This window comes from Falco naumanni, chromosome 2, assembly GCF_017639655.2.
Source record: "Falco naumanni isolate bFalNau1 chromosome 2, bFalNau1.pat, whole genome shotgun sequence".
NCBI lineage: Eukaryota > Metazoa > Chordata > Aves > Falconiformes > Falconidae > Falco > Falco naumanni.
In genome coordinates this window covers 27,496,157-27,521,685 of record NC_054055.1, presented here as the reverse complement: position 1 = coordinate 27,521,685, position 25,529 = coordinate 27,496,157, and the positions used below count along the sequence as shown (strand labels likewise).

Sequence of the window (25,529 nt, the reverse complement as noted above, 5' to 3'; positions counted from 1 at the left end):
CACAGCCACTCTGCCACTGCCCTCCTCAGCTAGGCCAGGGGGAGGGAACGTAACAAAAGGCTGTGGGTCCAGATAAGGGCGGGGAGGCATCGCTCACCAGTTACTGGCATGGAGCGACTCGACTTGGGGAAATTAATTTATTGCTAATTAAACAGAGCAGGATAATGAAATATAAGCCCAAATCTAAAAAGCATCTTCCCCCCACCCCTCCCTTCTTCCCAGGGGAACGGGGCTGCGGTGAGCGCATCACCCGCTGTCTCTGCTGCTCCTTCCCCCTCGCACTCTGCCCCTGCCCCGGTGCGGGGCCCTCCCACGGGAGACAGCCCTGCACGGGCTTCTCCAACGATTCTCCACGACCTGCCCCAGCGTGGGGCCCTTCCACAGGGTGCAGTCCTCAGACACGGGCTGCTCCAGGCTGGGGGGCAGAATTAACTATGCCAGGCAAAACCAGCACGGCATGCCAGCTATGTAAGAAATGGTGTCCAGAACGTGATGAATGAAAGTGGACGTACTGGGTTTGCGTGGCAAGGCTGTGGAAGCGGGGGTGGGGGGGCTGCAGGGACGGTTTGTATGAGGAGATGCCAGAAGCTCCCCCCCGGCCGGCAGAGCCGCTGCCCCCCGGCTCCAGGCCGGGCCCGCCGCTGGCCGAGGCCGAGCCCCGCAGCCGCGGGGGCAGCGCCGCGGGGAGAAGGGGCTGAGAAGGGGAAAAACCCCCGCGGGGGGGAACAGCGGCGGCAGCGAGGGGGGCCGGGAGGGGCGAGCAGCAGCCCCGCAGCCCCCCGGGGGCAGGGCCGGGCCGGGCCGGAGGAGGCCGGGGGGGCTCCGGGCGCCGCAGCAGAGGCTCCCCGGCAGCCCGCGGGGAAGGGCAGGGCAGGGGCAGGGCAGCCCCCCGGCGGGGCAGGCTGTGCCCCTCAGCCCACGGAGCCCGCGGGGGAGCAGCTCCCCCCCGCAGCCCGGGGCAGGGGGTGCCCGCAGGGGGCTGTGACCCGCGGGGGCCGCGCCGGAGCCGGCTCCGGGCAGGGCCCGTGGCCCCGCGGGGAGGAGCCCGGGCCGGGGCCGGGCTGCGGGCAGGGCCGGTGCCCCCGGGGGGGCTGGAGCCGGCTGGGCCTGAGGGGCTGCGCCCCGCGGGGGGCCGGGCAGCGGGCAGGGTCAGTAGCCCCACGGGCAGCCCCGGTTGCAGCGGCCCGTGCCTGACAGAGGGGTGGTGGTAGAGGGTCCTGGTGGGCGTATGGCGAACACCCAAGTTTAACACACCACAGTGGAGGAGGGGCGGGGGTAGGGAGAACTGTAGAAATTCACAAGCTTTTCATTTTCTACACAGGCCATTTGATTTGTGAAATGTCAGTGTCATAAACGAGCAGCCATTATTTCAGCTCTTTGTGTAAACACGATGAAATGGTGTTTTCCATTCACAGGGAAGTATTGCTACACTGTAATTAGAAACAAAACTTACTACATCCTGACATTTTTCTCCCTAATCTACTTCTGTGTGGACTGCAATGTTTGCTTTTGAATTGTCAATTGCATAAAACTCTGTATCCCAAACCCCATAAATAAAGCATCCAGCAGAACAAAAGGATGCACTAACAACTGTTGTCTTTTTCTGGAGTACTTATCTTGAATGGCATTTACTTTATAAATACTTTATAAAGACATCTCTTCTACACAGAAGTTCATCCTGTTCTTTATTTCACAAAGAAGTTTTCAGAATAATGAGCATATCCATCTTTTACAAGTGCTGGATATTTAGAATGAGGTAAACAATAATAATAATTCATATTCATTTAATGCTGAATATTATACTTAGCCCTGGACTTCTGAGAATCGAACGGAAAGTGATTCATGCATTACTGGTACCCATTTACAGTTACAGTCCTGTATGCAGCATAAAAATAAATGACACTATTATCTTCAGATCTTTTTTCTTTTTACTAACCCTTTTCTTCATTCCTTCCCCTTCTTTTCTCAGCTTAAGGTCTGAAATAAACTTCTTGTCAGCAGTGAAATAACGAAACATTTAACAGTTATGCAAAGGTGAGACTAGAAAGAGGGACTGAGGCAAGAAAGAGCTGCAGCTTGGTGGAAGCCACTGCTGCTTCCACTAAGGTCTCTATCAGTTTGCATTAAAGGATTATATATATTTTTTTTTATTTCCAGACTGTATGTATCTATTTGGAAATCCACAAATTTACATCACCAATTCATGTGCTAATTAAGGAAAAATTTGGTGAAGAATGCTATAGATTAGCAAGGGGCAATCATGACTTTAAAATTTGAAGGGTGATAGCCTGGTGCACGTGTTCCAGTCCTGGTTTGTGGGTGGGCTACATGCCCCGTTATGTAGCCATTTGGACTGTATCTATACCAGTAAGTACAACCACTGTTTTGTTATTATCTCTATTAAATTTTAACAGAAACATGGCTCTGAGCTGAGCTTGCACTTCCTTAAGCACAGTTTGATCGTGGACCATTGCCAAGGAGGAGATTGGATGTGTCTGTCGCATTTTGGAAGGCGATGGACTTTAGCTATAAGGGCTGTATTCTATTAGTTCTGTAGTTTTTCTTACCTCATGCTCAGAAAAAAGAGACCCTGCCCTGTTTTGGTTACTAGTATGGATTTTGTTTGCTGGTATAGATACCTTGAAGAGCGGGTCAGCAAGCGGGTGGTTCCTGAAGGAGCAAAGAAGTTCCAGAATCTCCTTTGTCTGTAGCTGCAGGAGGAGCAGAGCATGGGCAAGGTGGAGAGAGGAAGGACATTCTTGCTGTACAGGATGCCTCTTTCCTATGTAAAAAAAAAGTTGTGGATCATACCAGGAATTACAGGTTAACCATCTCTGGTGTAGCCAATGAACACAGAAATAGAGGTAAGAATCTCCCGAGTCCCAGTTCTCCCTGCCACTCCCAGTAAAAGTGTCTGTAATGTCTTTTTTTCAGTCATAGCTTGCTCCATAGCACCAGACTCGGTGAAAACCACTAGTGAAAACTGGATGTAGTTATTTTTACCTTGGCCTGTTCAGACAAAATGAGATGGTATGGAAATAAAAATACTAGCTGCTGCCAGTTACCAGTTGCTGGCTCTGGCAGCACAGCAGTGGGAGGCTTTGAGGGAAGTATGGATGTGATTTCTGCTCAGTTCACCCAGGCTGGGTCAACTTCCCCTATGTGCACCACAGCCCTATGATCAGTAGCAGTTCAATAGCATTTCACAAATAGTGTCTCGTGTAAATCTTACCCTGTTCAGCCCAACACTTTTTCTCTTAAGGGATAATCCAGGCCAAGGAAGCATCCCAAGGCTGTGTGAAGAAAGGCTATAACTTCTTGGGGAACAGAGTGGAGAAAAGCAAAGGAGCCAGGTCCATTTATGTATTTGTGTTCTAGGTATGCAGCAGTTTGTCACACCTTAGCCAGAAGTGAGATTTCGCTAGTGAAAGGCAATTAATATAGGAGAGGCAGAAGCAGAGGAGGAGACTAAACATTGCTGGGCTAAGAAATGATGCTGTACAAATCCTTCCTGGACAAATCCTCCCTTCACTATATAATAAAGCTAGTTTAAGAATCTAGAGGGAAAGAGGAGAGGCTATCTTTATGCCTAGTCAGAGTACCTGGGCTTTAAATGCTATGTAGTCCTCCATTAATATTTTAAAACTCTGTACAGAGGACACAGAAGGCTTTTCAGGGTGGGTTAATGCTTCTGTGTTAGCAGCACAGTGTATGACAACACAGCTCATGTAACAAAAGCGGCTGCCTCACCCTCCCTCGATATCACAAGTAACGCAGAGGACAGCAGCTCCTTTGGGACATCTCCATATAACATTAATCGGGCTCTAACCCCTGCGGCATTATTAGAGGTTGGAGCTCCAGGGTCAGACCAGGCAATTACTGCTTTGGGGGTTGCAGCCACACCTGTCTGAATTTGGGCTGCAGCAGGTAATGAACAGTGGGGTTGCAGTGGTTAGCCCAGGGATGCTAACCCTTACTGGTAACGAAAGACCGCACCTGGGCAATCATTAAAATATCTGGAGCGGAGATGGCACTAGACTGTACCAGGGAACTGAACTTGGGAAGCCCAGCTTTGTATCTGGTCTGCCAGAATGTACTCCTGCTTCTCCAAAGTACAGTCCACTTTTGCCATGTGTCATATTTAAAGCATAATTTCAGCAACAGCTATCCAAGATGTTTTAATTACCGATCTTTTCAGTGTGCCTAGATTAAGTACCTTCTTAGACATGAAAAAGTGCTTCAAAAAGGCTTGTTTCTTTGATAAATAATCAGTTTTATGGTAGTTTTGGTAGACCAAATGGGCACAGAAGTTAAAGGCCTTGGTAAGGCTTAGTCCAAGGCTAAATGATATGAAGGTCTGAGTCAAGATTTGAGATCTGAGCTTTATTCATCTCATGGTAAACATTATTAAAACTTCATAAAGGAAAAATAGTGAAAATATTGATGAAGTTTTAATTCTAACAGTATGATTTAATGACTTTCTCTTTTTTGTAAAAGAGAGGGGGTTTATGGAAACTTTCCACATTTGACTGTCATTTAGATAGTCCTTTGTAGGGAGCAGACAAAAGACAGTTTCACAGAGATGGTCTCAAGTTGTTAACGTTGCTGTCCTTTTTTCCTGAGGACAAAGCAAGACAAATCTTCAAAGGGAGAAAGAAGCAGCAAGGATGGAAAATACAGTGTGAGGGAGCAGCAGGAGCAGCTGTGGGGCAAGGGTGGGAGAAGGCAGGTGAAGCAGAAGCCATGGGTGACAGCAAGGGACAGGGCAGTGCCCCTCCCAGCCCTGACACAGCACCATCCCACAGCATCTGGCCAGAAGAGCAGAGCAGGGCCAGCAGGTCAGCAAAGCAAGTCAGCAGGTCAGGATGGGCAAAAACCAAGTGCAAGGGGGACCCAACGAGGCCACATCAAAGCTGTCCTTGAGCACAGGCAGCCAGACTCCAACAAGAACATTGATGTTTTGGTATTCTTATTTGTACCTTTTTCATCAAATAATATATATGTTAATATGATTCAATTAGCTGCTCTGCACCCAGGCACATTAGTGCCTAGAGTTACTGTGCCCAGAATTACTGGACATGGCTTCTTGGCTGAAGGGAGAAAAAAAAAAAGATAGAAAAAGGTAAGATACATATAAAAGATAGAAAAAAGGGAAGGGGGGGGGGGGTTGTACAAAAGGCAAAAGAAACTCCAGGTCAAATACCCAGAATTACTAAAGCTGGCAAAGGTAGGGATCAGGGCTCCTTCTGATCCCCCTGTTTGTCTGTGACATTACCATACATGTGACAGCACACTCTTATTGCAACGCACTTTGAAGTTCCACCAGGGTATTATAGAAGCCATTCACCAGAGATGCCAAATTATACTTCTTTCTATCTGTGTCACTATATTAAAAACTTGAGCAAAAGGTTTCAAGTTAAACCACCTTTTCCTTATTTTATTCACCTTGTTACTCCTAGTTTCTTACACAACCAGCTGTCATGGTTTAACCCCAACCAGCAACCAAGCACTACACAGATGCTTGCTCACTCCCCCCCACCCAGATGAATGGGGAAAAGGATTGGAAAGGAATATAAAACTCCAGGGCTGAGATAAAAACAATGTAATTAGTAAAGCAAAAGCCACACACACAAGCAAAACAAGGAATTCACTCACCACTTCCCATGGACAGATGCTCAGCCATCCCCAGGACAGCAGGACTCCACCACATATAACAATTACTCAGGAACACAACACGAAACATCCCCACCCTCCTTCTCCTTCCCCCAGTTTATATACTCAGCATGACATCATATTGTAGAGGAACGAAGCTGGGTTAATTATCATTGATAATATCTAGCTGTGGGCTGGCTTCAGGGGCGGTGGGTTGGCCGATGTATATAAGGTGCAGCTGTGGCTGGTTCTGTTAAGGGGTTGAGAGCCGATGAAGGGAGAGCAGCTGAGGAAGAGAGAGCATGTGTGTGCCCTAGTTGAGAAGAGACTAGGAGAAGGCAGCAGAGGGACTGGTGTGGAGAGTATGCTGGTATGTGATGGTAAAAGACCTTGTTGCAACTTGACAGTTTGGAGAGTGCTGTGACATTTGGTGCCCCATGTGAGGCCCTTCAGATTATGAGACAGTGTAATGAGTGGTGACAGCAGTGATGGCTGTGCTGGGGGATGTTCAAAGTTTTGAACGGTGATGGCGATGCCTAGCATAGCAGGGATAGCCCGCGATCCAGATCATGTTGAGGTAGGTGGGAAGAGCCTGGGGATCTGGATCAGACACCAGTAAAGGTGAGCCTTTGGGATCAAAGAGAAGGAAGCCTGACTACCGTGGAGTTAAAGGGACTGAGGGTAATGGGTGACAGTGGCGGAGTACATGGCCAGACGTGGCAACAGCCCGCAGCGGCAGTGGGTCCGGCCAGACAGCGGTGATGGATGTGCCAGGGGAAGGCACGGGAGCAGCACAGTGCCACAAGCAGCTCCTGCTGTTGCTACTGCTGCTCGGCCTGGTGGTATTCTTGCCAGTGTTTATGTGCTTGTTGAAGGTGTCTCCACTCGTGGAAGAAATGAGTGACCACAAGGATGTTGAGAAGCTTGTTGGAACACGGACTAATGTATTGGTGCTGTATTCTAGATCTGCTGCTGTTGAAAGCTCATTCAGGTTACTGTCCAGTAACTGTGACCCAAGAGGTGAAAGGACAAGGTACTATAAGTTCATCAGAACCCCACTCTGAAGAAAACAATATTCTAGATCTCAAGAAGGAGATGAGAAGAAAGGTGATCAGCCCCCAGGAACTGAAAAGCCCAAGATAAAATAGAAGAAGGGATATGTGTATGAGTTCAGGGACAAATTGTCTGGACTGTATGAGAACTTTACCTGTGAAAAAGTTGTGATGACTGCTAAATACATAAGGCATGAAATGTTAAGAAGAAAAAAAGAGTTCGGGGACAAATTGTCTAGACTGTATGTATTTGTAAAAAGGTTATGATGATTGTTAAATACTTAAGGTATGAAATGTTAAAAAGGAAAAGAAAAAAAAAGGGGGGGAATCATAGAGGAATGCAGCTGGGTTAATTACCATTGATAATATACAGCTGTGGGCTGGCTTCAGGGGCGGTGGGTTGGCTGATGTGGATAAGGTGCAGCTGTGGCTGGTTCTGTTAAGGGGTTGGGCAGCCACTGAAGAGAGAGCATGTGTGTGTGCATGTGCCCTGGATGAGGAGAGACTAGGAGAAGGCAGCAGAGGGACTGGCATGGAGAGTATGTTGGTATGTGATGGTAAAAGACCTTGTTGCAGCCAGCTAGTTTGGAGAGTGCTGCAACATGGTATGGAATATCCCTTTGGCTAGTTTGGGTCAGCTGTCCTGGCTGTGTCCCCTCCCAATGTCCCATGCCCCCCCAGCCCTCTGGCTGGCAGGGCCCAAGGAACTGAAAAGTCCTTGATTTAGTATAAACATCACCCAGCAACAACTAAAACCACCAGTGTCCTGTCAACCTTGTTCTCACATCAGAGCCAAAACACAGCACTGCACTAACTACTAAGAAGAAAATTAACTCTGTCCCAGCTGAAACCAGGACACCAGCTTAGTCCACTCATTACTCAACCCACTGTGTCTTCCTGTTCAAAATTATTGACTTTATTTTTTTACTTTGGACAATTTTTACAAATAGTTTTAGGCAACAGGCTGGATCAAATGCTCAAAGACATTTCTATATTGTATGGTATTATGATAGCACAGTCTATAGTATTAATGTTCACCGGAGAAGAAAGGAAGTTCCATTATATGCTGCTTAAATAGGAAAAAAGAACAGAAGCTGAAGAACAGAAATACAGAGGAAGAAAGCAGCTTGCCTAAAGCTAAGCAGAAAATCTGTGACATTGTAAGGACTTGAATTCCACCCCCTTAACACACAGGCTAATACCACTCCTGCCCTACAAAAGCCTTTGGCAGCTGTATTTTTAATAGACCTCATGTAGATGAGATATTGTGAAAGATGTTCCTTTCCATCAGCGCTGCAGATGAAAGTGGAGAATTTCCTACGGCAAAGCCATTTAGAGGCAGAGAATTAACAGTTATTTTTAAAATATCCCACTCCCTCAACAATTCATCACCACAACTACCAATTCATAAAAAAATTTTCCAGTTCAGTGAATAACCTGCTTGTGTACACTTACAGAAGTGGTCCCAGATGTATCAGTGTGCAGCTCCAGCGTGGTGTGTCACAGCTGGTGGTGGCAGCTGATGGGAACTCCCTAAGTGAACCCCCCCCAACTGATGCCCCCAGTTCCTAACCAGCTCTTGCCTTCCATCTAGTGGCTACATCCACGCACCAAATATTTTATTCTGATTCTTTTTAAATTAATGTACTGGACAAGTTAAGTACCCTGTCTCCAGTAGAATGATGTAAGGCAACAGCCTTATTCTCAGAATTTCTAAATTACTTTGCCATGTATCATTAAACCCAGTTGCTCAAATACTGTCGGTTCCTTCAAAAGTCTCCACAGGAACTTCAGAGTTAGGAGACTAAAAAAATAAATCTGAATGTGGAGTTCTTCTATTCCTTCCATGATTTTGAGCCCTGCAATGAAGGCGTGTTAAAAAATGTTTCACTGCCACTGTTAAAACTTTATCATTTACTTTTCATCACAAAGTGCAAGGTTAAAATCTTGTGTGGAAAACTGCAAAACCTAAGAGATTGAAAGTACAACAGTAAAATCCCAAAAGTGAGCCCAGACTCTTGACTTTACATCCTGCAACAACCACAAAACCATAGAACAGCCCAGGCTGGAAGGGACTTCCAAAGATCATCTGGTCCAATCTTTCATGGGAAGGGGAGCCGGTGAGATTAGCTAGCACCCTGTCCGGTCACATCCTGAAAACCTCCAGTGAACAAGCAATTCCTTCTCTCCAGCTACCAGCTGAGCTTCCCCTGTTTTGCACAAGCCATCTCTGGAGGAGGCAGGGTCTGTAGCTACAGCATCTGACCAAAGAACCGCACTGGCTGAAGTCAGACTTGAGTGTGGATCACACTGCCAGAGCTGCGGGAAGGATGCCAAATGGCCCAGCCCAGCTCCTCGCTGCTCCCAAAAAGCAGCTGTGTGTTCACAGGGAAGGCTGCAGCTAGAAATGACAGCCAGCATCTAGGAGAAAGTGCTGTATGTGGGAAAGGGAGGGCAAAGCAGAGACGCTGCTAGGGGATAACAGGATCTGGGGAGGTGCCTGGGGTACCAGGGGGGGTTGTTCTGGCTACCTTGGTTCAGCTGGGTTCTCATCCATTTGGGATAACTACCCACCAAACATAACTTTTATTGGACATCTATGAATATTAATCACTCACCCTGATGAGGAGTGGAGCAGGCAGAATACAAAGCAGGGAGTTATCCCATGTGAGAACATGCTGACGCTGACATGTATAGCTAATCAATAGGCATTTCTAGATATTAAATAGGAAATATCTCCTTTGGGGTTTATTCCAATATAGGGCCTATCTATTTCTAAATTATATTCAGCATCTAAGCATGGCTCAAAATTGATATAATCTGAGATAGTTTGTATTACCAGCATGTACTCCTATGAGCAGTAACAGTAAATGAAACAATGTCAGGCCACAGTCTTAGACACAAGCAAATGATTGTTTATACTGTTTAATTGTTAGGATATAGCCTGGGGTATTTTAATGCTCAAAGTTTCCTAAACAACTCCCAGGCATAATTTAAAACTTGGCACAGGCCATGCACTGTTCTCAATTAAACGGTTGCTCTATTTTGGAGGGAAGGAGTTTGAAAGTTTGCCCCAGTGCCAGGGAAGGCATTTAGCGTGATACTACAGGCATTACCTTTGGCTACATCCATGCTGCTGGGAAATAAAAGAGGCAGACTGGAAGTTTCAGTAATGTCCCCCTACATACATAAGCTCTAGAGTTTGGTGAGCTTGTGTAAACAGCTTCTTTTCATCATCAGTTGCAGAAATCGGGTTCTTTTTTACGAGGCAAGCAGCTTGCAGAGTCCAAAACTGCTACCAGGTTTGGAGCAGTTGTGTGTAAAAACCCTCCTCTCTCCTGAGAATGCACGGAAATTAAAAAAATTAAATATAGATTTAATTTCTTATTTGTCTTGCTAGTCTTTAAATAAAGGACAAGAATTCCCTGGCATTGTGTATTCTTCAGTAAGGAATAGTGTTCTCAGTAGTATAGGGAATCATTGCCCTTATAAAGCCCACAGTTTAGTTCAATTTGATTAATTTAGTTCCAAAAAGATGTAACTAATGAATGTGTCCAATATTTTTAACCAGTCCTGGTTAGGTTGTATACCTAATAAAGACCATGCATAAAGAAAATCATGCTTTTTGCCTAGAGAATTACAGGAGTGACTAATGTATCGTATGTGTGTAAAGTATTAATATTGGATGATTATAAGTGAATGCACAAAAAGTTGGAAATGTAGAGTCCTCTAACTACTTGCCCTTTAGTGCACCAAGTATCTTGATTTAAAAGGTACTATCTGAAGTACAATCAGCCTGAAAAGAAAGTACTGGAAATTATATGCTAAAATTTCTAAAACTTCCTAAGTTACCTTGTTAAATTTAATTTCAAAACCAGCCTTTTTTTTTTTTTTTCATTTTGCAAATCTTACTTGATCTACTTCTGTTTTGAAAGTTAAATGGCAGCTTTGCAAATGGACAAAACTGACTCTTAGTTTCTTTTACAACCCTATTCTCTTTCACATCTAACAATCTAAAGGAGCTTCACCATAAGCAGTCCAATCCAAAGTCTGCCAAAATTAATGGAAACTTTTGTACAGCTTCATCAAGTTTAGTTTCAGGCCTTAAATAGTGACAGATCCAAAAGACTGATGTACTAATATGAACATATCACTTCATTATTGAAGTATGTTATACTTACTTGAGCCCAACAATTTTTACAAATAGCTTTATAAGTAAATATATGCAGAACTAATATTTTGAGCCAGTTAATTTAGCAATAATTTTCTTACATTGCAACTAATGAGATCCCATTGGAATAAATATTATCATAGCCGATCCAAGGCAGAAGTGTAATCAAGCAAGTTTGGGAAAATAACATACTATCGTCATAAATGCCAACCAGATTTGTTTAATAAATGACACTCCAGGCAGAGTCCCCAAACAAAACATCCTTAAAGCCCCAAAATCGTTGAATTCAATTGCACTAATGAACAATGTATGTGCAAATCTCTAACCCCTGTAGTAGCAGAAGGCCAGAGCTAGGTCTCAGGAGATGTTGTTTAGGAAAACATTTTAAAGCATGTTAAGAATCACCATGGGTTGCTTTCTGTTTTCCACTGAAATCAGCAGTTCTTCTAGAAACTGAGCTCCTTGAGACACCGTGCGGCAGCGGTGGCCATGGTGTAACTGGTGCTGTGACTGAGAGAAGAGATTGAAGCATTACTGGCAGCAAAGCGCCAGCTGTCTCTTTATCTCTGCTAGTAGTTTTGTGTTGAGATTGATTGGAAAACAAAAAAGATCCTTGCAGATTTCAGCAATGATGGTCTTTAGTGTGATGTCTACACAAAGACAGCGTAGACCTATCAAGTTCATTTCCATATGTCAAGCCCATTGAGTTTATATCCAAACGATACAACTTGTTTTGTGTTGAAGCCCATCTAAATGGTACGTGATTTTCAAGTGATGATAATGGTTTTGTGTTAATGTGTACTGTAGTGTAAATACAGATAAGCAGCACTGTTTCCCCTGAGAAGGAGGAAATATATCACTATCTTATACTTTATTAACCTTTCTAACTGCCTCTAAGCAATTAGCTCCAAATACTTTTAAACTCCTTTTGTCTCTGTAAAGGTATTCCTTTGTCTTTGTCTTGGTTGCATATTTGCTTAATTCACATTACACTCTTGGGAATCAGTGGCAAGTGGACACAGGAGACCATATTTTGGCATTAATAGTGAGATGCTCATAGGCCCATTGAGGGGATTTGGGGAAGTAGATACATTTTCATGTTTTTAGGTTCCACTTTGCATAAGTAAGAAGAAAAAAGAAAAAACCCCACACCGTTAGATGTTAAAGCTACAGATTAGCAGACTGAGAAGAAAGCAGAAATGTGGAAACATCTAAAAGCTGAGACTTGGTGGCATTTCAAGTAATCCAGAGTTTGGGTAATATAGTGAAATATATTCCTTATGGAAGCATGGTTTTCAGAACTGATTTTTATGTAAACTCAGCATCATTAACTGCTGTTTCTGCTCAGAACCTGAGCATCAGCTATTTTTTATATTCATATTTTCATATAGACGAAACCAGAACTCTGTTCCTGAGCGCTGGCTCGACATCTTCACAGCCTGAGGTTAAACTCTGGAAATCAAGTTTAAGTGAGCTCAAGATTTCTACATAGACACCAAGTGTGTTATAAGCACAAGCCTGTGTAAGCAAGCCCTTGAGAAAGAAAAGCCATAAAACACCATTCTGATGTCTGATGTCTGCTGCAGAATACTGAATCCTCCGTAGAGCTGAACCAGGTGCCTTTCGTGTTCAGAATTTATCCATGAAAGATAGGACTTTGTCGCAAAACAGCTCTCATCTGCGCTGCTTGCAATGCTGTTGTGGCAAACACAGGGTTGATAATCAGTGTGTGAAGAATTATGTACATGCCCTTCTGGTGCCTCTCTTATGCTTAAAAAAGCCTAGTTCAGATGTACACGTTCTGCAAAGAACATCTACGTATAGGAACTGTACAGCTCTATGGCTCGAGCTGCTCCATCTCAAACTTAGGACAGTCAGACCAGCACGTATGGGTAGGCAAGTAACAGCACTAATTAGATGTATCTCTTCTAAATATTCTCTCCCATCATACAGAAAGATCCCTTTGCAACATCCATGCATATCCATCCAGGTCATTTTAAGCATTCCTGAAAAAACCCAAAACTTTCAGGCCTTGCCTTATCTTGGAATTAGTTTCCATTCAGCAGTGAGTTGTCAGGAATAGATATAAATACACCAGTATTTATAGCCAGTGTTGGGCTTGTCAGACTTGGTTGGTTTACCATTTAATAATCAATAAAAGTGTCTTTATCTATTCCAGTGCATTGCTGGCCACAAAATCTGGGGGCACTTCTTAGCAGGAAAACAAAAGCCTAAATGTTCCTAGACAGAGCGCGCATGCCTAAATATTGTTTAGATGCAGCAGGACAGGATAGTAACAGTACATGTTTTAATAGAAGCCAATAGTGCTTCCAAAGCACATGTTTGGGTACCGTTCTGGAAGAACATTACTTGGAGGTTCCGATGGCATTTGCGTGAGTGACGTTTGGTTAAATAGACGCGTTTGCATTTATTTAAAGACAGAGATTTCTTTTGTGGTTACTAATTGCTTGTACTAATGCTCAATCATGGCTAGTCCAGTTTCTTCAGTGATATCCTAATGGGTGAAATCCCTACAGGATGAAGCCATAACCAAACAAGAAAAGAGGGCTGTTTGGTCTTAGCTGCTACGGCTGCTTGGTAATGTTCTGCTCCTTGAGGAGTTCATGGCTAAGGAATAGTGCTAATGAAATGCTGTAATGGCTCCCATTATAGGAGTTAAACTGTAGAAATTAGAGCAAAATGGCAAATGTCCTGTGGAGGAAAACAGCTGCTAACAGTATTGCTCTGTGGTACCATTGGGTGACAGCGGTAGCGGGATTGCTAAGGGCCCTGTTCTGCTATCAGCTGGCCAGTGCGATTGCAGGGGTATCAGGAGCATCAAGGGAAGTTGATCCCAAAGCACTAATGTAATGCAGGTGGTGAACCCTAGCAAAACTGTTCCTGAGTCAATAAAAGATGTTCCTTTTTTTTCCCTGATTCTTTTTTGTTTTTACAGACTAGAGGAGAGGGGACTCAGCATGACATCTGGGCTACCTGCAGTCATGGCACGGACTTAACGATTTAATGCCATTTGCAAACTCATTGAGCTTGGTTGTAAACTAGTGAGATTTCTTCCCCTGCCAACTCCTCCTGGGGTGTCGTCCTGCTTTGCTAAGTGGGAAGAGTCAAAGAAATTGAAAATCTCCATCTGAGACTGTATTTCTTTGATTAGCGTTTTACTGAATGCAGAGTACAGGAGGTAAATCAGCATTGTCACTCCTGAAACAGAAAACTCAAGGAACAGCAGGCCAGTGGGTAACACTCAGCAACAGCCTCCCAGCAATTCACAGGCGCTTGGAAGGCTGAGTCCTGCAACACTCTTGAGATATTTTGATAGTGGTTTTTTTTACAGATAAAGAATGTCAGACCTTGGCAGGTCGTGTGGCTTGCTCCAGTTCCTACAGTAGTGTTTCCTTAAACTGTTGGGAAAGGAGAGGGAAAAAAATTGAGTTCTGATGGTTGGACAACACTTTTTAGGGTAATGTATTCTCTTCTTATTAAAAAAAATGCTTTATAAAACCAGCTACCAAGAAAATCTTATTCCATGTGAGATGGCTTGGAAGCATTGCACAACAATTTAAGGATCTTCAGCTAAAGGAATCTAAAAGGATCCTCAGCTTTTCTGAGGATCTGATCCCTAAAATCAAATAAATCAATGAAAGGAATTGACCACTTAAATCAATGAAATCAACAGAAATAGATAAAGCAACATTATCCACAGAAATATAACAACACCCCTTCAATTTCACGGTCAAGTGTGCTGAAAAAAAAAAAAAAAAAAGCCTGCTTTTTCATGAAGAAAACCTGGTTTTTTAAACAACAGAAAAAGATTACAGAATCGACCTTTAATTCAAAATATATCCTCCACAAACATGAAGATTGTGCATTTAGCATGCAGTGTGGCAAGAATTTTTCCTGACTCTGATTTCCAGAGATGTTTTATTCTGTGTTATTACCAGTAACTGCACATTTTTTTCTCAGATACAGTAATGTTTGGATGCCTATGCATGCCTTTCACATGCATAGGTGCGCTGGGCAAGAATTTATGCAGACTATTCCCTGTCTTCAAATTCTGCCTGCAAAGTGCTTCTGAGTGGCTTATATTTGGAAGACTAAAACTATCAATCTAGTATTTATGGCTAGCAAGAAGTGCAAATTCATCTCATCACTGCGCATTCATGTAGTACCTGTCGCCCATCTGATCTTTAAACAGAGGTTTAGTTTATCCTAACTTTGCTCCTTTTGCATTGTCACTGGAACAGATTGGTTTTTAAATAAATAAAAAAATATTAATTTTTAAATTTAAAAAAATGGTTAAAGAGTAGTTTTCAATAGAAAGTATCGGCTCCTCAAATATACCTCTAAACATTTACGCTCCCTCGTCAGTCTGCTCAGCTCTTCTGGAGTCACGTTAACTCCTTACGGTCACCTTCATTTCCCAGCCAGTGCTCTGGCCAGCCTAGCCCCGAGGGGAGTGCTGGCTGACCCCCAAGCTACAGCACAGGGAGCCGAGGGACAGGGACGCCAGGAATGCCGTGAGGATGAATGGGGCTTGCTGCAGGAAGCATAGCACTCCCAGTGGCAAAGACTTCTTTCCACTGGGTGCTTTACCAGTGTGCACACCCTTCCACTGGGAGAAGGTGTTCAGTCATGTAATTGCTAGGGTCAGTAGTTCTGTGATTTCAGTTAATTTACAGTTTTCACATCCTCAAATCCAAAGTCAGCTTCACTAAAAATAGTTGTCCTCAATTGACAGGGAAAAGCAACTGAGGGATGGAGCTTTGAGCAATCTGATCTAGTGAAAGGTGTCCCTGCTCATGGCAGGGGAGGTGGAACTACATGATCTTTAAAGGTCCCTTCCAACCCAAACCATTCTATGATCCTATGATTTAAGTCATGTTATACCTTCTATTTCAAAACAATATTTTCCTTCAGTTATCTTTAAAATTTGAGTTTGCAGACAGTATGTCCTGTGAGAGATTTTGTACGGTACGCAAGATGTATGTATATGTGTGTTTGCAAATGTGTGTGTACCTGGTTCCACCTTGATCTCTCCAATCTAAGGCCATCACAGGTGTTTCATGTATCTCTCCACTGTGATGGAAGAAGTAGCTCCCATGCTGTCTTTCTTACAAATGTCTCCCCACTTGTCCCAGAAGGGAGCCTCTTCTGCCTTTCCAACCTGGTATGAAGAAAAGAACATCTTCAGGAACTGTAAGCATGGTAAATCTGGAGAAATATTTCCCTGATGGGTCTATCACACACTTCCTAGAGATGGAAGATAAACCATCCAGTTCTACTCTCAACAGTGGGAACCATCATTCTGAATTAAATGGGTCAAATATATCCTGTGTTTATGACAGATTATGTTATTTAACGCTCAGTGAACTGGTCTTCCACCAACAGAAGGTCTGCAGTAGATAGGTCATGATAACCTGGGCTCTTGTCGCCGTACTGTGACTTAGCCTGGAGTTGAAGGGGGCACAGGGAACAAGTCAGAGAGTAGTGACAACAGAGGGGTCAGGCAGTGGCCTGCTGCACTATTCAGTCCTCAGTATTACATTTGAAAACTCCTTCTAAGTTAGAAATAGTCCAAATACTGCTCAAAAGTTAGGTGAGAAGCTATTTAGACAAAAATTATTTTTAAAATGCAATCATCCAGACTCACATGGAATGGGAAGCAAGTTCTCATGTAGGTTTTGCATTTTAGTTCCGTTTGGTTCTTGCCTCCTTTCTGCAAAGCAATGCATTTATTACCACACTGGCCACGCAATCCTTTGTCTCTCTGTGCCCAGGAAGAATGCAGTCTTCACTGACTATATTTTAATTTCTGTTTATTTGCACAAAATGTTTTCCCTCATGTGATAAGCCACATTATTTTGCTGCACAGACCTAAATCTGAAACAATTTCAATGGAGTTTACCTGAGGACAGAGGAATAGTTTAGAATCACTAACTGTGTTTCTAAATATATCCCATAGTAGCCTAACAGGCTGTAAGAAATTCCGATATCTATAAGGAAAAAACGGACAAAAATAAAATCATGCTGACAAAAGCTAACACGTGGCTAACACAGATGAATGATGGAAATCTGCCAATAATGTCAATATCGTTTTCTTCCCAGCTATTCTTGGGGACCATGCTCAAATTATTTCAATAATTGACCCCCTTCAGAAAAAAAAATAATCTTTTTTTGCCATCTATTTAATGACCGTATTTAGAATGAGATATGAAAAAATTATATTGACATAGGTTAGCCTGTAGCGTTTAATTAACACAGCTGAGAAGTCTGATGCCCAGAAGGCATAGCTCCTTTCGTGTGGCATAAGCTGGTAGAAGCCAAGAGGACAGCCCAAATGATGATGATGAATTCTGCATATATCAGAGAAGGGCTGCTGGAGACCTCCTGGAGTTAATCTGTAGGGTTAGCACATGCTCCTTGCCAGAATATATCACATGGCCCCACAGCTTTGTGGAGTAAAGCATCATGTTAGGATCAAAGTGAAAATAACCAGGCAGGGAGTATTTGTGAATTGGTCTTTTGTCTTCTACAGAGGACAAGGGAAGGGCCTCGGCCTGACAGATTGTACATCGTACATGGACATGCCCACAAGAATCATCCATCCTCGTCCTTCCTACTGCTTTGTTATCCCTGACTATAGTCCAAGTAAGCCAGTCAAGCCAATGGCTTGATCGCCAGCCCAAGAGAACAAATCTAAGAGTAGCCTTACCTAAGGTTAATCATTCACACATGCAAACCCCCCCCCCAAAATACCTAATAATCCTAAAATAGTTAGCATTTGTGTAATTATTCACTGTCTTATGTTGAAAATCCAGCTATAACAATGACAAGCATAAATAACATATTCCTTCAGTAATAAACACTAATAGATTATTCTTATTAGGTATTCAAAAATTCTCAAAACAATGTAAATTTAAGTTTGAATCAGAGACTGCTGGGTTATTTCAGACAACATTTTTGCTTATCTGAATATTTTTGGCACATTTTCTGTTTCAATACACTTGTCATTTAGAAGTACATTTTCCAGTAAATTGACAAATATTTGTATGTAATTTGGCATCATAAAAGCAAAAGCATCTATTTATAGTAACACAGGATCATCCAGTTGGAAGATGGTCCTGGGGTTCTCCTAACTTGTTCTTACAGACTTTGAGGGAAGGAAGTTTGTCAGCCCGGTATATTCCAGTGCTTTACCATCCTGAGCACTAGAATGTTTCTTACCTTCAGTCTGAATCTGCAATGCTCAAATGCAAATTTATTGCTTCTTTTCATAGCAGCCATTCCCTTATTTTTAATACAAGTACACATATAGCATGTATTTATAGGTGTATAGTACATACTATGTATGTGCTATATACTATATGCTGTATTTTATATATATACTATATAGTACATAATGGATACTATAGTACATATATGTAGTATACATGGGCTATATACTATATGCTATATATATACTATATATGTGCTATATTCCATATTATGTATACTATGTATGTGCTATATACTATATGCTGTATTATATATATACTATATAGTACATAATGGATACTATAGTACATATATGTAGTATACATGGGCTATATACTATATATACTATATATGTGCTATATTCTATATTACATATAATATATACTGTATAAGACATAACATATGCTATCTGCTTTGTATCTATATCTATATTATCTTGCTATTTGCAACTGTCATGGAGTTAAACAGGTATGAGGCACCTAAGAGCAGCTGAAAATCCAAATAGCTATTTGTGTTTTCAGGCATGTAACGATCCTTTAAAATAGATTTTTAGAATTACGCTTCTGAACAAGTTAAGTCTGTTTGAACCTGGAATAGTTGTAGGTTATGCAGCAGCGAAACTCTGCATAGCGCAAAAAGTGAAGGAAATTTTGCTGCAGTTCACTTTTTCACTTGGGCTAGGCTAGCTGAGCCTACTGCTGCTGCTTCAGCAGCACGTCAGCCCGGAGTGGACAGCCACAAGCAGATACCAGTACTTTGGCAGTGCCCAACGAGGGGACATTTCTCACTCAGAGACTGGATTCTGGCAGGTTATTTGAAGCCTTGCGGTACTGGGGCCAGGCAAACAACAAAGAGCATTCCTAAGTTAAGTTGACACTATCCATCGGAATTTTAAGAACTGAAGTATTTCAGTACAGTGGCAAGGTTTTATTCTTTAAATCTTTTTTCTTTAAAATTGTTAGCCTTCAAATTTTCCTAATTACCCTGGCAAACAGTCCAGGTTTTATGTTTTCTTTTCTGTTAAAAATCTCCTGATACTAGTTCTGAATCAGGGTTATCTTGCACATTTGTGGGGAAAGGAATTGCCCATCTGATTAACTGTGGAATTGGCATTAGGAAAGGAAGTAGATGAAGTAATATTTTTCTGTGTGAATTTGCCTGGATCAGACAAAATTACTGGACTAGGTAATCAGTAGAAGACAAATACAACAAAAAAAGCTGCAATATTTCCAGATGAAAATGTGACGTTAGAACTAAGATTGATAATAATGAGACTCATCTGATATACAGTGACTGTGTCTTTTTAATTATAACAGTTGTCTCTCCCTCATTTATTGTCCTAACAAAACTGTTGAAGAAACTTCATTTTAAGGCTGGAACCATCACAGTTCAAAATACCAATTTCAATCTTAATGGCAATTTTAAAATCAGTTTTCATTAGACTATAGTGGGACCTGAATCTCACAGGATCAATAACCATTTCCTGGGTTTCAGTAACTAGTGTCTGGAATAACAAAAGGTAGAGGAAGCAGATAGATACTGATGTGATTTGAGGAATGGAGCTTTGGAATTCCCATGAAACATGTATTTGGGTGTCAGAGTGGCCACACTGGGTACACACACCCAACTAGTGTTTTCAACGCTTTGTACTTGTATGTCATCTTACACAAGACCAGACTTTCAAAATACCTTAGCTTCCACTGAGGCCCCAAGTACATGGTCAGATATTTTTGGGTGCATTTCAAGTGCCGAGATTTTTTTGAAACCTGATTTTCATTACTTTCCTGGAGCTTGCAGCTTTCCATGATGTGGTTCTGATTATGAAGCTAATTCTGGTCTGCCAAAAACATTTGGAAAAATCTCAGCTAGCTCTTTACGAGGCAATACCCAAGTATGACCTGGGGAAAAGCTCACTCCCAGGATGGCTCCCAAAATACAGTATGGGTGAGAGACTACACCATTTTTTGCCTTGTTCCTCCAGGGCTTTTGCAGAAAGACCAAACACCTCCCAAGTGCCCTCATGCCGTGTTAGGCCCGGCAACATGTACCTGCAGTTTCACGCTACGAAGACAACACACCAGCAGGCTCAGAATCAGCTCATATTACAGACACCCCAAAATGTGAATATGTGGAAGAGTAACCTTATTGCGGGGCTGCAGGGGCACCAAACGGCATCCAGGGGAGACCCAAGGGCAAGGCAGTGTGGATGCAGATTGGCATCTTGCCTTCAGCTATATGGATTGGCCCAGGGGCCAAGGATCACACTCATTTAATTGTGTAAACGTGACCTCACCGTGCAGTCTGGATGGCAGTGAGACAGGGGCCTCAGGTCTGCAGCCCTCTTCACAGCCTGGGGACACATTTGAAGTGTACTCTAGTTAGTACCAAAATTTGACAAAAACCTGCAGGAGGAAGATGTATAGTTGAATCATAAAGCATGATAAAACTGCTAAGTTAAGGTTGCATCTTCAGTTTTGGAGTTTTGTACAGTTTAACTACTTTTATTTTCAAACTTAGTCCTTGTTTAGGTGGTGAAGCTCTCTAGAGCAATGAGAATTGTTTTAGTTATGTTTGGAGAGCAGCAGCCTTACCCAGCTGTAAGCCCAGAAGTAGAGCTACGTAATATAAATAGCACATTTTTATAATTAGCATCCTTTATTTTTACTGATTTAATCTGTCATTTATGAATAAGTTTCAGCAGAAAGCTAGGTAGCAATCACCTCTCATCTTGCTTTCAGTGAAATTTAGAGTGTCAGATTCTGTGCCAATGCTACATTCATTCTACTGAGGTAACTGGACCTGTACTAATTTACACCAGCTGCTGCTTTGGTCCATTTGTAAAAGTACAGCAATTTTTTAGACACATCTTTGGTCAATGGTACAGCTCCTTTATGAGCTAGCCCAGCTAGTATTATTTCTTCCTTGTGGTTTCTTATTTTTAGATCAATACATTAAGTACCATTAAGTAGTCTTTAATTTTAGGCTTTTGTGCCCCATTATATTGCTTTTAAATCGTCAGCTAGATGATATAACAGGTAACATGATGGACACATCCAGCACCAATTAAGACTTAAAAGCTAATAGTGGTCTAAAAATATAGGTGATTGGAATTACCTGAGAACAATTTTATCAGAGCATCTTTAGACATATGTAGGTCTTTTATTCTAGCAGTAAACGATCTTATTCTATGGCTGTCTTGCTCTCCACCACTGCAGCTGGAGGTCCAGAGGATATTCCAGCTTTGAAAGTGGCAGACACCAGCAGAGGGATTCTTGCTCTCTAACTAAAGCTAGGACAAAGATTCCTTCTCAGCTGTGTTTGTTGCACATTGATTGGAGACACCTTATACCACTCCTGCAAGAAAAAAATTCTAGAACCTGGAGCGGGTGGAAAGGAGATTGATAGATGCACACTGAGACTTTCAATTTTTACATTGAGCAGACTACTAAAATTTAATTCCTAGCTGAAAATCCAGACAATGAGGATAGGACAAATACCTATGAAGGAAGCCAAATTTAACTGTGCTACAAAAACTTCATGCCAGTGTAAATTATCTCAGTTAAACACCTTCTGACTTACAATGACATAAGTGAGACCTAGATATTCTTGGAAATACATTATTTTTATTTGATGTTTGGTTTCCAAACATATATTTGTTGAATTGATCGGCACTTTTATTTCCTACACCACCACCACCACCCCCCCCCCTTCTCCAACTTTTTAGCTCATGGAAAGGTGGGGAAAGAGAATATTTTTGGTTTGTTGGTCAAAAGATTCAGTGGAATAAAGCTGACCAGGATTTTTTCATATTTTTTTCTGCTTTTTATCTTTTTCCTTTCTGTAACTTTATCTTCTCTGTACTTTCTGAGTTTCAGTTCCCTCTTGACAAGCTGCTTTATTTTTTTTTCAATTTAAAAAGTGCAAAAAATAAAACTGAAAACTGTTAAGATTTTTCTTTCTATTACATCTAATACCAGAAGTGGAGAAGAGGAGAGAGAAAATAGTATCCAAACTGCAAAAACTTTTAACATATTTTGTTTTAAAAGTTGAAAGAAAAAGAGTTTGTTTCATTTTAAAGATCAATAGAAGTGTGAATGAAGAAAGATAAACAATCCTCAACTGGAGGAATCCAGCCGAGAAATTCATTTCCATAAGAAATTAGGCTGATAGACATTCTTTGCAGTATTTTTCTCCAACCAGAATAATTCCTGTAATTTCTCTTGCTCCTGTTACTCTGTACAGGACTTTGCACGAGCAGAGGATTGTCTCTATTTTGTTTAATCGGAGCTTTGCTATTTAATCTACCCAGAAATGATTCAAAGTGTTAGACATAAAAGCCCTGTAATAGCTGAATAAAAGATATGTAGTCTCCAAAACTTCCTAGCTGTAACTTAGGTGTTTCTCATGTCTCTGTCGCTATAAAACAACTTCAAAAACTTTTCACCCCTGTAAGCTGGAATTGGTAGATAATTAATACCTCCCACACAGCAATAACTGAGTGATAAATTAAAGTGTTTAGGCTATTTAGGCTATTCCCAAAAAGAAAATAAAAGCTTTTTTTTTTTTTTTTCAGAAAGAATCTACAGCAGATTTCTCTCTCTCTGTGTATGTATGTGAAGAAGACTCTGATCTGACAAGAAAATTACATACTTGGCAAAGAAAGACTTAAAAATATAGGGCCTGACTGCCATGTGTAATGTTTTGAAAGGTTTGAAAGATGTAATTTTGTAAGACAGTGGGCCCTAGATCCTGCCTGTCTCTGAGAAAACAACCTAACAAAGCCCTGGGATAAGAACTAGCACTTGCCATTATTCAGAATAACCCTCAGTTTGCCATGCTCTGTTGTAGTGGTCGCTCCCTGAGATAGCAGGGGTAGAGTCTGGCTTTTGCTGTGCATTAGGCAGTGGTGTCTCTGTTGCTGTCTTTAACACCCATTTACAGGTCACACAGAGAAACCGAGGAGGTAGAAAGTCTATTGGCATTTTATTCTAGAGCTGTTCTAGCAGCCAAGCTCAGAGCCTGCATCTGACTGATAGTTTAGGATTGCACCTTTCCGTACACTATTCAGTACTTCTAACTCCCCAAGAGAAGTTCTTTCAAACCCTAATTAAGTGACTAAACTGCACAAAACACTAGAGGTAGATTAAGAATCTTTATTCTATTTTGTACAGATGTTATGTAGTGTGTAGAGCAGTAAGCATCAGGATTTATCATGGTTTGTGAGGATGGTTGCAATGTGTTGTAAGAGCAGCTCTGCTTACTCACCAACAAGTAACTTGAGGGTCTTTATTTCTGCATGTGGCACAGGGAGATGAGAAAAAGCTGGGAAGTTGTGCTGAAGTGCTATCATTCCCCACTCCCATTCAGCTTTATGCTTCTCCATGGATAAGGCTGTGTGATTCCCTGGAGAATTACTGGGACACCAGCCAAACCAGAGTCAGAGAGAAAGCAAAATGCAGATGGACCAGTCCCCATCGCGGGTCTCAGAACAAACTGCCTCTTAGTACCTGAGTGTCCACACTGTGGTGCCTGGCATTATTTGCTTCAGAAAACAAGGTGGAAAAATCTATCTCCAAAAGATGACTTATCATTAGGAAGGGGTCTCTGTGAGCAGAATTAGTCCTGTCTGCAGTGGAGGAACCCACATCCATGTAATGTGGATTGATGAAAAAGCTCCTGTCAAGAGCCCTTGCCTTTGCCTTGTCACAGGCAAATTCAGCTTGTCAGGTTTTGCTCTCCTAATGTTGTTCAGCTTTAGCATTGGTGAAGCGGGCAGCGAGGAAAGAAAGGTGTTAATAACACTGCAGAAATCACAGTGAGCTCTGATCTAAAACCCTGTGTGCAGCTTCCCCCCCCCCCGCCCCAGGCCAAGGAGGATAAATTCAGCTGAAACAGGTGCTTTGAAGGGTGATTATTTCAGTCAGAGGAAGAGAAAACCTGTTTTGGGAGGAAAGCTCAGAGCTGGGAATGCTTAGCTTCTTTTTTATAAAACAAGACTTGAGACACAGCTGGCTTAGAAGATCAACAGCGAGCAGAAGAAATACTTCAGGTAAAGAAACAACATGTAGCTATAACTGGTTATGAATAAGTTTTAGTCTTCAGATTGGAAGAATGTTTTTGAACTCTGACTGAGGTTGGAAGAAGCTTCAGAGGACTAATAAGGGAAGGGAAGGAAAACCATTAATAAGGGAAGGAAAAACATTAAATGAATAAAAAGGGTGATGTATGATCTCTTCCTGTACCATGAGAACCTGGAGCAACTGATCCAGGAAAGCCTTGCCCAGTTCCTGAACTTCTTTGTTTCTCTGCTGTATTTAAAAAAAAACCTCTCCAAACTTCTTGATATATTTTCACAAATATCAAGAACGTACAGAACCATATGGGGTTCAAAAGACCTGAGCATGTAATGTGGAAAAAAGCTGTTTGTTTGGTTTTCAATATTGAATTTCTTTACCTATTAGAAATGTAGCATCTAACCTAAATACCTTTGCAGGTCACTTCCCAATTCACACAACTTCAAACCTTTTTGAGTATAGAGTAATTGAAATCTGTCCCTGCTAGTGGCTGTTACCCTATAAATAATATCAACGATCAAATAGATGCTTAAATGAAGATATGGAAGGGTCTAATTATATTAAAGATTACAATGTAACTTAAGGAGTAATAATTATGCTTAAAGCAGACTATACTAAAAGACAAAGGAAAATTTTAGTGTCACATTCTTTTGATTTGAATAGCAATCAATGAAAACACTAATGTCTTAATGCATAATTAAACATACAACAGTAGATTGATATTCACCAAGAAGCAATAAATATTCAGGTGAGCGCGAGACTTTTGTATATTCAGCAGCATTAGATAATAATTTATACATAACAAACCAATCTGGTAATAGGAGAGCAAAGGAGAAAAAAAGTCCTTTTCCAGTTGTTACACTTTGGAACATGCCACCAACTTTCCTTCAGATTTGATCTTGTCTCACTGGCAATATTACTGTATGTTTGCTAGAAAACTCAGTTGCTGTACAACCAACACAACTGCTTGATGACCACCACGTTCTGGGATCTAGTACTGACACTGAGTATTGCCTTACAAAAAGTTTCACAGAAATTGTTTCCAAGAAAGTTCAGACTTCAAAAACTAAATCTCAGTCAAAGCTGCCTGCAAAGGAGGGCTGTAAATGTGTAATAGATGTCCTAGTGTGTAATATATGTCCTAATAAATGGTTATTTCAGCCAATATGGATTTTTTTTTGTTGTGACTCCAGTAGGTGAACAGCTTGTCTTGTCACCACAGGTTATAAACACTTTTGATGAGCCTGTGCTTGATTTACAACTGTAATATATTTGTAATGATTAATAATGTATTAACCCTTTAATAAA

At 41.8% G+C, this 25,529-nt stretch overlaps 1 long non-coding RNA gene across 1 annotated transcript; it reads left to right on the top strand.

Annotated features, from left to right (window-relative positions):
• Window positions 1–294: 294 nt before the first annotated feature.
• Window positions 295–25,529, top strand: LOC121083892. Its single transcript, XR_005826519.1, has 5 exons — window positions 295–468; window positions 1,970–2,034; window positions 2,636–2,864; window positions 20,129–20,267; window positions 22,721–25,529. It is a non-coding gene; the product is annotated as an uncharacterized LOC121083892 (long non-coding RNA).